The 12,221-nt window shown below is 41.9% G+C and overlaps 1 protein-coding gene across 1 annotated transcript in view; it reads right to left on the reverse strand.

Annotated features, from left to right (window-relative positions):
• LIN52 (lin-52 DREAM MuvB core complex component) overlaps window positions 1–12,221 on the reverse strand; it is a 41,495-nt gene that overhangs the window by 27,004 nt on the left and 2,270 nt on the right. The window lies entirely within an intron of this gene.

Here is a 12,221-nt window from a genome sequence, read left to right on the forward strand (position 1 = left end):
CTCAAGTTATTAGCTCTTTAATTAAAAATCATAAGACATTATGTTAAATTTAACAAGATCCTGAAGAAGTATTGCATAAAACCAGGTAAACTTTCAATAGATAAAGCTACAGAGGCTTCGAGTTTCAGGGGATACACCAACTGCTGTTGAAGCTTTGCCTGCTCCTCTGTAATGGTGCAGAACAGTGAGTAGCTCTTCACACTGACACAGCCCCTTGTCAGGAGGCAAGACACTGAAAGAGCACTGGACTCAGCATGGCAATCCTCATGGACCTGTTAGAAGTTGTTTTCTGCATTGATATAATGTTGTGGTCTATGCTATTTCTGGCAGAAAACATTTATTTAACCCAGTGGATTTCATCTGCCAATCCAAACATGTCACTTAAAGAAACCCCAAACCCAGCAAAAAAAAGTGCACATCACCATCCCCTGCCCTCCCCCCCTCCCCCCCCCCAAAAAAAAGGCTCTCCAGGAAGTCAGAAGCACAGTTCCCTATTCCAGTTACTTTTATCTCAAGCCCACTGCTATACTCAGTAACAGTTCTAACGGAGAAAATTATTGGGTGGGGTGGGGGGAGAAATAACTCTCTTTTATATAGATTGCTCAGTTCTCTGTCCTAAACCTGCAAAAGCTCATGGCCATAAACCTCAGCCCTGTCAGGACACATGGGTATCCTAGGCTTTAAACAAGACTTTTAGTCTTACATCCAGCTAACAAAACATAAATAGCTGTTACTACTTTCACAGTTGCAGTGATCCTTTGATATTCTGAAATAAAGTTACTGTGTTCCTTTATAATCACGTACAATCTCTATGCATCAAGGATCAGCACCACAGAAGACAGGGCTTAGACATAAACTGAAAGGTATGTTCAGGTGAGATCAGTTGGACAAGCCTGTGCAGAGACACCGAGCAGATCCACACCAAGATGAGACCTGAGGGGAGCAAGAACACGCAGCCAGCCTCACCAGAAACACATCAGGGCAGTAAACTAGACGTGTAAACCGAGGGTCACAGCAGAGCCCTCAGCTTCTTTGCCCTCCCCCCATAAAAATGTGTATTTCTGCAGGAGATATATGGGAACTAGTTATGAAAGTCAAGCAATTAAAAAGCATTTCCGAGGTATTCATGGGACTGTACCAGCCACAAGTGCCTGACAGCTCTACGGGTGTGCGAGTCCCAGGAGAGCCATCAGACTTCAATTACTACCACTAACATTAGTCATTATCAGGCTGGCTCTGGTCCCCAGGGAAGGCAGCTTGTGATGACAATATCCAGCCTCTCCTTGTAAAACAATTCATTAGGCAAAGCGGAACAGCTGGGGCACCACGTGGAGACCTGCGGAGCGGCCGCCCCACCGGGACCTCCAGCTCCCCTTTTTCTTTGGCAGAGGGGCAGCCACAGCCCACCCCCCCCAACCCCCTGACAGCTGTAAAAGCCTCTGGGGACACTTCAAGTTTAATCAGTGGTCCTTATACTCCAGGGAAGCATTTGATTGCAAACTTAAGCTAATGGCACTCAGAAGGTTACGACAATCATCAGATAAGAGGCTTTAGGGCATTTTTATCTTGTTCTAATGCTCACAAGTTAATGAGGCAATAAGAGGCAGATACTATCAGACTTGGTCTAGCAGCTTTATGCAGGCAGGATGTTCAGAGCTGGAGATGTAAGAGGGGAGGTGGTAAGTCCGTTATTGATCTTACAGGAGACTTCATGCTCAGAGCAACTGAAACCACTCAATAAGCAACAAAACGCGGTGAGATTTTTCACGCAGCCTTGTAGGCGTTACCTCCTGATCCAAACAAGAGGTGACTGGAAAGGAATACAGCAATACCCAGCCAGCATGGGCTCAGGCTGCTTGACTAACACACTGACTTCCTTCCTCAAAGCACAACTGCTGGCTGAGTGAAACAGTGAGACAGATCCTTCTGTACTGAGCTACCTGCACTGCCTCTCAGCTAGTGGGGCACCAAAGGTAGTAATCCCTGGTATAAGTAGATATCCACACTAGTGATTTTTAACATTTATGCTGCTTGCAAATAGTACTATTTTTATACATAAGGCTGTTCTCAGCCATCTACAAACATTGCTTTTCATAGGAACCTTGGCTGGGTCCCAGGCTGAAAAGCACTTGAAATTAGGTTGTTTCATCACCACATTCCCATTTTACTTCTACTGATGACATATACAGCCTTCTAATGATGCTTTCCTGTGGCATACAATAGCAACAAGCAGGGGAAAGCAAACCACATGTAGGGTTAACACTACTTAACAATAAAGACCTTATATGCTCTTTTAAAAAACATTGATTCTCTTCATGTCTTGCAAAAGAAAAGTTAACATTGGGGAACAGTTGGAGAAATGGGGGTGGGACAGGGAGGACACATGACAGGTGAGAAGGCAAAGAGACCAAGCAGAACAGTGCTAGTGCCAGAATCTGAACAAAGGCCTCCAGAGTCTCACTCTAGTGTGATTTTCACCAGGATTGGCTGCTGCTCTGCAAACAGGTCCAGCTACCCAGACTGGGGAAGAAAATTCTCTCTTTACTCCTGTCAGGAGCCAACACTTACAGGAAAACATTTCACACAGAGGTGATACAGAGATCATCTTTCCAATACTTATAAATACAGAGGAAACATCCTATTAACACAGAAGAAGGAGGAGAGTTTTAATTGGATAAAGGTATGGACAGCACAAGAATTTTAGACAATAAATACAGACCAGTTGTAAAGGTTTGAGAGTCCCTGCCAGAGCTTCCCTGAGATTTGTTTGGCACTTTTGTGTTTTTAAACCGTAATGGAAAAATGCACATAACCTTATGCTTGATCAAACTTTTCCCCATCCTCAATTCCTCCACTGACAGTAGTCTACAAGTTATCCTGTCAGAATGAGAGTAGCAAAAAATAGGCTTCTGACAGTATAATGTAGGAACATTTTGTTTGTAGTCATGTTTCTTTCTGTGCCAAGCATGTGGCAGGCAGAAATGCTTTAATGTGACAGCCCATTCCTTTACCTCTGTGGCTAAAAGCTCTTCAGTCAAGCCCCATTGACCTCTCTGCTTGTCTAGGCAGAGGATGGTGGTTTCACAGTTCATTTGAGCCAAAACACACAAGAACCTCTGTGTATGCTGAGGACCATGCTCTTCTTCTGCTTAAAGGAAGATACTGAAAGGACTGTATGTCCCTACGTAGAAAAATAAGTAAACCAGCCCAAGTTGCACAGACTCATAATTCCTCATCCCCCAAAAACACAAAAGCCATCCCTGTGATACATGTGTCTTGCTCCTTGTCAGGCTGCTCTGATGAGGGAGTTGCACCTGCAATCTCCTGCTGAGGCTCATGAAGGGAGCCAACTGTCCGGTGCTGTGTTCAGCTGAAGGCAGGCTTTGAATTAACTTACTTCTAGAAAGGATCTTGGATCACAGAATCACTGACTGACTGGATCATCTGGATTTCACAGGCTCAGGAGTTCTACTCAAAGTAGGGTTGATTATATATGGTCAGATCATGTTGCTTAAGGCTTTAGTCAGTTAGGTCTGGAAAATCTCTAAGAACTGAGGCTGCACAACCACCCATGTGGTTGCACAACGTGATCCATTGCTTGACTGGCCAATGCTAATACTCCAGATGTTCTCACAAAGCACAAACTACTGCTCTGAGCAGCATAATAGAATTCTGCAGCAGATAAATTATTTCAGTCTCCAAAGCAGTGTGGTCAGTCTCCAGACTAATCAGATCTCTTCCTCCTCAGTAACACTGAACAGGGTCTCTTCACCTCAGGAAGTATCTAAATCAACCCTCAACTCTATCAACAACTCTTTTCCAGAAAGGGTCAAACTACTGCAGCATTTCTTCCTACCATCAAACTATAGGAGCCAAAGGAGACTTTCAGAAGAGACATCTACAGAATGGAATACAAGGGTAGAACACAAAAGTCTGGGGAGGACTTGTTTTGTTTCAGTTTGTTTGGGCTTTTTTCTTTTGTGGTTTCTTTTTTGTTGTTGTTGTTGTTTGATTGGTTTGGGTGGAGAGGAGAGACAGGCATTTCAATGAAAAGCATGTAAAAAGCATCTCCTACCAAATCAGCTTTTGGTTAGAATGTTGCTGTTGCATTCAGTGTCACTCATTAAGATCAACAGCAGTATTAAGAGCAGTTATCTGCCAGCTATTGAGCCACATGGTATGTGGTCATTATGCATAGCTTTGGAAGCTCAGTTACCAGGGCTAGATGGACATAAACACTCAAGAAGGTCCCCTTTAGTATTTCCAACATTAGGTTTCAGAATTAACAGCACCACAATGGCAGATGTCACCTTAACATTTCTAACACTCCTGCACCTATGCATATTTAAAAAGCTATCTATACAGTCACAGAGTTGACATCATTTATGATCATCTCCCTTCTCTACAAGGTGTCCAGCAGACTTAAGTCAACTGTATTTGGCTGGGAGGGGTGTGTGTGCCTCAATGCATACTTGACATAATGGAAATTTTGGGGTTTATGGTCACTTTTAGCACTTAAAAATAATTGTGTGAGAAAATAATTATCTTCTTACTGTGACAACAACTTAGTCACAGAGGAAAAAAAAATCCAACCCCAACTACACAGCTGACAAAAGGAGATTCCATGTACACAAACATCAACAGCAGGTATCAAACAGAAAATAAAAGCAAAGTGAAATTGAAGATGTTTGAACTTTTGACACATTTAGGAGAGTTTTAGAGATCCTTCCCCTTTTCTTCAACAGTATACACCTCCTTCTGCAGCAAGCAGAATCATCACTGCCTGGAGACTGGGATGTGGTATTAGTACTCACCATTGAAATCCATGGTGGCACTTCCCTCAGAGTAAGGGAGGGGGAGGAAGGCAAAGATGCAGAAATTTCCTGAAGCCTAGAAATATTTATTCTACTTCCCCAGCAGACAGAGAACACCCTAAGGATCCATGCAGTATTTTTTCCAGGTATGACAGTTACCTAGATACAGCATTTGTTTTATGGTAAGAATGCAGAATTTATGCATATGGGTAGCATCACATTTGATATCATCATTAGACTGTATCTCCCTCATTTCCTATTTAAGAACAGTCTGGACCTGCTTTTTTTTTTTTCCCCTTCACAGAGAGGGCAACTCAACCCCACACCCACTTATTTAAAAAAAACAAACCCAACCCAAAACAATAGCAGCCAAGGTCCAGACTCAATTTCCATCCTCACCATCTCAACCTAATCTCCTGGCAAGTTAATGCAAATCAAAGCAAACCCTTCTCTGCCACTGGTAGCAAAGCGTGTTCCTCTCCCAAGAGAGGCCTGTAAAACAGGACAGTCACTGACAGCAGTACAATTACTGACACAGATACAGACTTTATGGACATGTTTATCTCTGCTGTAAATCCACACTCTCTCTCCACTCCGATTCATGAGTCATAAAGAAATTGCAGATAATGAAAAAGTTGGAGAAATTTACAGCGTGTCGGAAACCTCAGACAGCCAGAAGAAATTAAAGAGCTGACTGAGGATAAATCACACAGGTACAATTAAAACTTCCCATACCTTCTTCACTTCCAAACTGGGGCACGAGCCAATGGAGATGATGAAAAGTTGAGGTCACGACTCCTCTGACTGTAATCATTTCTTAACTACCTACATGTCAAAATTAGCCAATTCACAGATCACGTATGAATGGCAATTTCAAGCCGACGTTCTGATGTCTCTCCCTTCCAACAGGAGCTGCCCTGGAAGAATCCTGCCTGTAAATAAGCCACCCAGTGAGCAGTATAAGGAGAGGTGATTTCCTCATCCCTCTGCAGATGCAGAGTATCTCTTACCCTAGCGCTGCGCATTACAATGAAGCGGCAGATCTACTGTAGGGGAGGAGGGGGAATAAAGAGAATTGGGAGAAAGGCCAAGGTTTCACACAGAAATCATAGCAGCTTGGACATGAGAGTGACAGGGCCATATAAACACCCCAACTGACACGTAGGTGTTCTTTTCACCTCTCTGAAACAATAAAATAAGGACCAAGAATTACTATGAATGTAAATTAAAAACAACCTCCGTATTTTTTTTTCCCTAGCAGGGAAAACAAAACCAACCCTTTCAAAGTGACTGTGGAGTTCCTGAAGAACTCTCCTAGCCCACAAATGAACCATTCAAAATGTGAGACATTTTTCTGAGGGAAGTCTACTAACTCTGCTAAGTAAATCCTTAAGGTAACTGCATATTACAGAAACCCAGTGTCCAAAGAGCATAATTTGGTGTCCAGCTATAAAACTCTGCCTTCAAGCTTTGAAGCACATGAAGTATACTATTTCACATAAAGTCCTTGCAAACACAGTACTAAATAACAAAATAAGGGAGAAATATGCTTTCAGGCAAAACTGAAACAGGATGAAGATTCATTTGGCCAGGCAGGGAATGCAGAAACTAACCAAGCAGAAAACAACAGTTGCTACAGAGAAAATTCTAGGTGGAACAGAAATAACTGAAGTACACACACCAGAAACTGCTTCCTCCTATATGGAGCAGCTCACCTTGCAAGAGCAAGTAAGCTATATATTTTAAGGGCATAATGAGCACTAGACCTGGTATACAATGATCTCTTCTACATCCAGCATATTTAAAGCCACGTAAGCAGTTCCAAATCATCTTTTCTTCCTTGTTGGTTCAGATTAACACAGACACACTAGTGCTAGGAGCACTATACTTCTGAAGGTGGCAGCTTTTAACAAAGAAAAAGTGAGCATCCTCCTTCCTCTTTTGCCAGCAGTTAAGAAGTTAGGAACATTGCTATGCCTTTCTAATAACAGCCACTGAGATTCTTGCTGTGGGATCTAGATTGGGATCCACATCAAGTGATTCTTTCACTTTATTTCCTTCTTCCTTCTCAAATAGTCAGTTTTCCAGCTCAACTGCAACACTTTATGTCTCCAAGGAAATAAGGAAATAGTTCATGTTCAGGAAAGTGTCTGCTCTTCCACACAGATTCCAGAACACTCACTTTGGCCAAGAAGAAACCACAAGAATCCTGCTCAGTTTTTCATGCTACTTCCCAGACTGCAGAGTGGACAGTAAAAGGGACAAACAGAGATCTCAGCTGTGAGAGGGATGCCCCACTGGCACCCTGTCATTAAAACCCTCTTCACTTACACACCCCTGTCAATACGTTGCTTTCCTACAAATACAGGACTCTTTTGTTACATACAAGTGTACATACACACTAGAACAGACACTAGGCATCTGTACTGTAGGATGCAGGGGCACATTCACAAATGTAAAAGGCTTCTGAGCCTAAAAAGCCTCTGTGCTGATTGACCCAGGACTAAATAAAAAGTCATTAGGGTCAGGAAATATTTTTCTCTGATCAATTATGTCATTGATATAAGGCTGTTTGGGTACAAATGCCAAATGTGTTGCATGAAGCCTGAAGGCTGTGTGTTGGTACTACATGTAGGGACACCTAGGAAAGACATCTGTTGCAGTAGAGAGATGTTTCAGTAACAGGGTACGTTGTCATCTTTCCTTTCCTTACTTTGATACAAATTCAACAGCCCACACAAAATTCAAATTAAGTGTCACACCCTGTTTTTCACCTTAATGGAGCCCATGATTTAAACATATCCTAGCTACAATCAACAAGCAACACATTAAACAAACAAACCCCAATGAGAGAATTCACACTCAACCATCCCAGCTCTGAAATTATCCATGTTAAGAGAGACCTGCAAGGATCTCAGGGAGAGCTAAGCATGTATGTTTCAAAATACGCCACAGTTAAATCCTGCTGAAGGACAAAGATGGAACTGCTCTACCCCTCTAAACCTATAAAAAAAAGCTGAACTTGCAGGCAAGAGAACACAACAACGCTCATCTGAGAGAAATGGGAAAAAACCCAGACTACCAATGTGAGAAAGAATGGTTATCTGTGAATAGCTCAAAGTTCAGAAGGAGTCTTCTGATTTTCCAAAATTTTCAGAGGCTGCTGAGGCTGCAGAGGACTACAATTCACAACCAAGGACAGCTTAACTGGGCAGCGAGGTAGCTGTTCCTCATCCACCTGCTCATCCGTCTCTGGAAGGGTCCCTCCGTGACAGGGACACCTCAGTGATTTCTGGCAGCAGTTGCTTGACTCCCATGCAGTCTAGCCTGCTACTTCAAAAGTAACAGCAATCAAGGGTAATAAAAACTCCTCAGCAACAAGCTGTGCAACATATGCATCCTTCAGAGCTGCTAGATCATGAAACCAGGACTTCAAAAGTCCTCTGAAGTCAACTTGGACTCAGGAGCTCTGAAGGCTGTTACTGGGTCCTACAGTGGAATAGCAGAGCTGTGCAGGTAAATTTGCAGTTATTTTACACAAACTTTTGGAATTTGCTGCTTTGTGGGCCACAAACATTGAGTCAGAACCTGTGACTGGGTTCCTAGGCAAGAACTACCTGCCTCTTGCTTGACACATCTGCTGGGGTCTTCTTGTTCTGGGGTGCTCATTACCCCACTCCAAGCAAAGCTGGAGGAATGCAGTAGGGGGGGGGGAAAGCCATTAATGAGGCAATATGCCTTTACATTTTTATGCCTCTCAGAGATGAGACTTGCTGGCTGGCTGCAGCTCACATTCAGCAGTAATACTATGCCTCCTGAAGTCATCCTAACTACATGAACAATTAAAAGCCCACATGCTCATCAAGCCCTGTTCTCCCTCCCACCCTTACAACACCCACATTAACAGGGACAGCAAAATCCACACAAAGCAGCATTTTAAATGCTAACACTAGTTTCAGTGTATTCTAACCAATAAAACAAGTCTTTAGAGCTTCTATTTTCCTTCTGTTAATGAGAGAGCTGAATCAAAAAGAAAAGCAGTAACAAGCAAGAGGATGAGGTATAGTTTTACATGGCTTAAAAAGGAGGTAAGGAAATACAAGCTGAGACATCAGAAGAGGTGTTGAAAAATAATGTATTTTTAGAAGACTTTACTATTGTTATTAATATTGATGGCAGGTCCTGAGCTGGGAAGCTGCTGCACCGCTCCAGACCATCTTGTAGCAAAGAATAAATGCACAAACCAGACACTTAAAAATAGCCTAGTCTGTAAGAGGAGAGTAAAATTTTTTTTAAAAAATTAATTAAAAAGATTCCTGCTACAAAAATTTTGCTTCATTCAGGGAAGGCTATCCTTTAGGTGAACTCTGTGCTAAGGAAGGGAAGAATGTTCTGCAAGGAATATGCACAAATGGAGCAAGAATCCACCTCCTAGCATGCTAGAAGAGCTGAAGAAGAGATCCTCTGTTCTCACCTTGGGCATCCCTTCTGATCCACAAGATCTTCAATGTAAAGTCACTGACAAATTAAACTGCAAATAAATTCTGATTTATGGGAGATAGCCTACCTTTTACTGGCAGTTTAATGGCCTGCATCTCAGCAAAAGGGAAATTGAAGTACAGGAGACCATGCAGCCAGTCAGAAATAGAATTTTTTATAAAGATGCTCACCTACTCATTTGGTTAAAATAATAAAGTTACAGGATATCTGCCAAACAGAAGTATTTTTAAAATGCACAGGTGTACCATCAAAGTAAGCCACTTACCTTGCCTGAGTAGGAACTAAATGTATTTAGGTACTAACAAAGCTGAAAGAATTGGACACGTGGCTGGACCTGGACAGAGCAACAGGTACCTTATTCAGAAAGCAGTAACCAAACCCTTAGGCAAGAGGGGGAACCAGCGTTACCAAAAACAACACCAACCACTTCAGTCAGGTCAAAGGTCTGTATCATCCCACAACATGCTTGGAGACTGATGTGTTACCTGCTAATGCTACAGCCACCTGAACAGGTACGTGCTACACTGCACAGAAATCCTAACAGAGGGTAAGAAGCCTGATTCCTCACATGCCCATTTAAAATACCAGAGGAAGCTCTGTTAGCATTGTTCCAGTCTGAAGGACATTCACTGTATCTCAGGCTACTCTGGATTTACAGTTGTTTCACTTTCAAATCAGATGTCAAACCAGCTGGTAAGAAGACATAAGTTACATGTTAATAATTTAATTTGTTTCACAGAAGCCATAAAGGCATTCAACAAAACAGCCAGGGTTACAGAAAGTAAAAGTATCTACAGAAAAAGAGGGGAGGAAGTTAGTTGTAAAAACTAGGAATCTGTGAGAAGCAAGGAACCAAAAGAACTAAAGAATCCATGGCTAAAAAGTTAGGGACAGCTGGAATTATATATAATAAGTAGTATTCAACCATTCCCAGATGAAAGCAGTGAAGATGGACAAAGCATTCAATATGTTTGCTCCCAATATGTCAAGAAAGCCCTCTTATGTAGGCAAAACAGTTAAGTCAGTCATATGAATTTAAGAAACAAGGCAGGTAGTTGGATAATTATTAATTTATCAAACTATATCATGCCAAATCAATTGCTGAGATTTCAGCTGTAGTGTTGCAAGAATACCTTGATGAATAATTTTATCTAAAATGTACCCAGCCCCACATGTCACTTTGCCTAATGAATGCTAATGTAAAATTAACATGAAGTGTGTGGTGGACTGGTCCAGTAACAGACCTCACAACTTAACTACAAAGTCACTCACCAGGTACATTTCTCAAAGAGTGCTGCAGGAATCACTCTGGTCCTGCACAGCATTTTATCAATAACTTGGATGAAAAGAGAAGTCTTTAAAAATATAAAGGATTTGAGGGGGGGGAATGAAACATTTGAAAATACTGGAAGGAAAAATAAAGAGAAGTGCATATTCAGAACATGTAAGTGTCACAAAAACAATCTTGGGAAGAAGAACTTAAAATCTCGAAGGAAAGGGTAGTTTAGCAGCAGCAGCAGCAGCAGCTCTATGGGAAGCCTTGTGCTGCCATCTAGAGACTGGTCAGCATCGTTCTAACGCTGGACTCGACAGCCAGTTCCAGTTAACAGTCAAAAGGGGACTATTAAGTTTCATCACACAAAGATATAATCAAATCCAATACCTCTGGACCAAAACCAGAGGTCGCTGAACTTTAATAAACAGAACTTTTGGGTGTTTCTTCTTGTTCTCTCACTTCTCTAAGTCTCCATGAGGAAAGAACTTAAAGGCAGCACTGGGAAAAAACAGCCCTGGGCTGCTGCGTTCAAGCTTTACACCTAAATTTCTGTGAAGATTTTCCTAAGATGTGTATCATGACACACAAAACATTCAATGTATTACAGCCTAAGGAAAAATACATCAGTGACAAGAAGTAGTTAGGAACAGAGAGCTTTTGTAAAGCTTGAAAATCCAATATTTCAGTTACTACAGACTAAAGGCTAGAACTGTTGGAAACTAAGGAAATAACCACCTTGTTAGCTTAATGTAACTCAGGCTCTGTTCAAACTCCATCTAGCAGGACAAAGCTGTCTGGCATTTCAGCCCACAGCTTATCTGAGAAAGCCAATCACCAGCCAATCTTTAGTTTCGACTCAGTTTTACATTGTTACACTTTTCACTTTTACTCCACTAAATGATCTTACACAATCTTAATGGATGTTAGCACTGAAAGCAAAATAAACCTTCAGGGAGTATGTTAAAATGTGGTTAATGATCTGCTAATAAGAAAGCATAGGATGTCTCAGGTTTACAGTCAGAAAGACTCTAAAGCCCTATCACTACTTTTTATTTTTGCCTTTAAATCCACTGAAAAGGAAGGTGAAAGACCCATAAATTTTAAAACCTTTGTTGCTTTGTGTAGCCCAAGAGGAACTGCAACTAGGGTCTATGCTAGAGCAAAACTAAGGACAAAACCACTGAAGACACTGGTAGCATTTTAAACACAACACTGTTGAAATCCTCAAAGCTGGATCAACCCCCTAACAACAAGAGTGCTAAATGAAAGCAGCTCCTTCAAAAAGCTGATAACATTTGGCTATGTGTACATGGGTGAAGGTCAACTTTAGTGCTCAAGGGCATCACCTCCTGCTAGTAAAGTGTAAAAAGGATTTAAAAAGGTGGCTACAGGAGCAGGAAACAGTACAGACACCAAGTGATAGGAGAATCCTACACACAAGGGAAAGTTTCACTTTGGAGGCAGCACATGCAGTTTGCCAGAAGTACTGACACGACTGCTCTGAGAAACAGCTTTAGCATCCAAGTGGGGAATTAAGTCAAGTGACCTGATTTATCTAAGTCAATATTGAAGTCAGGAGCAGAAGTCTACATGCCACCAGACACCACCAGGCTGGCGTATGACCTCTTGTG

Source organism: Gallinula chloropus, assembly GCF_964237585.1.
Source record: "Gallinula chloropus genome assembly, chromosome: 4".
Classification (NCBI taxonomy): Eukaryota; Metazoa; Chordata; class Aves; order Gruiformes; family Rallidae; genus Gallinula; species Gallinula chloropus.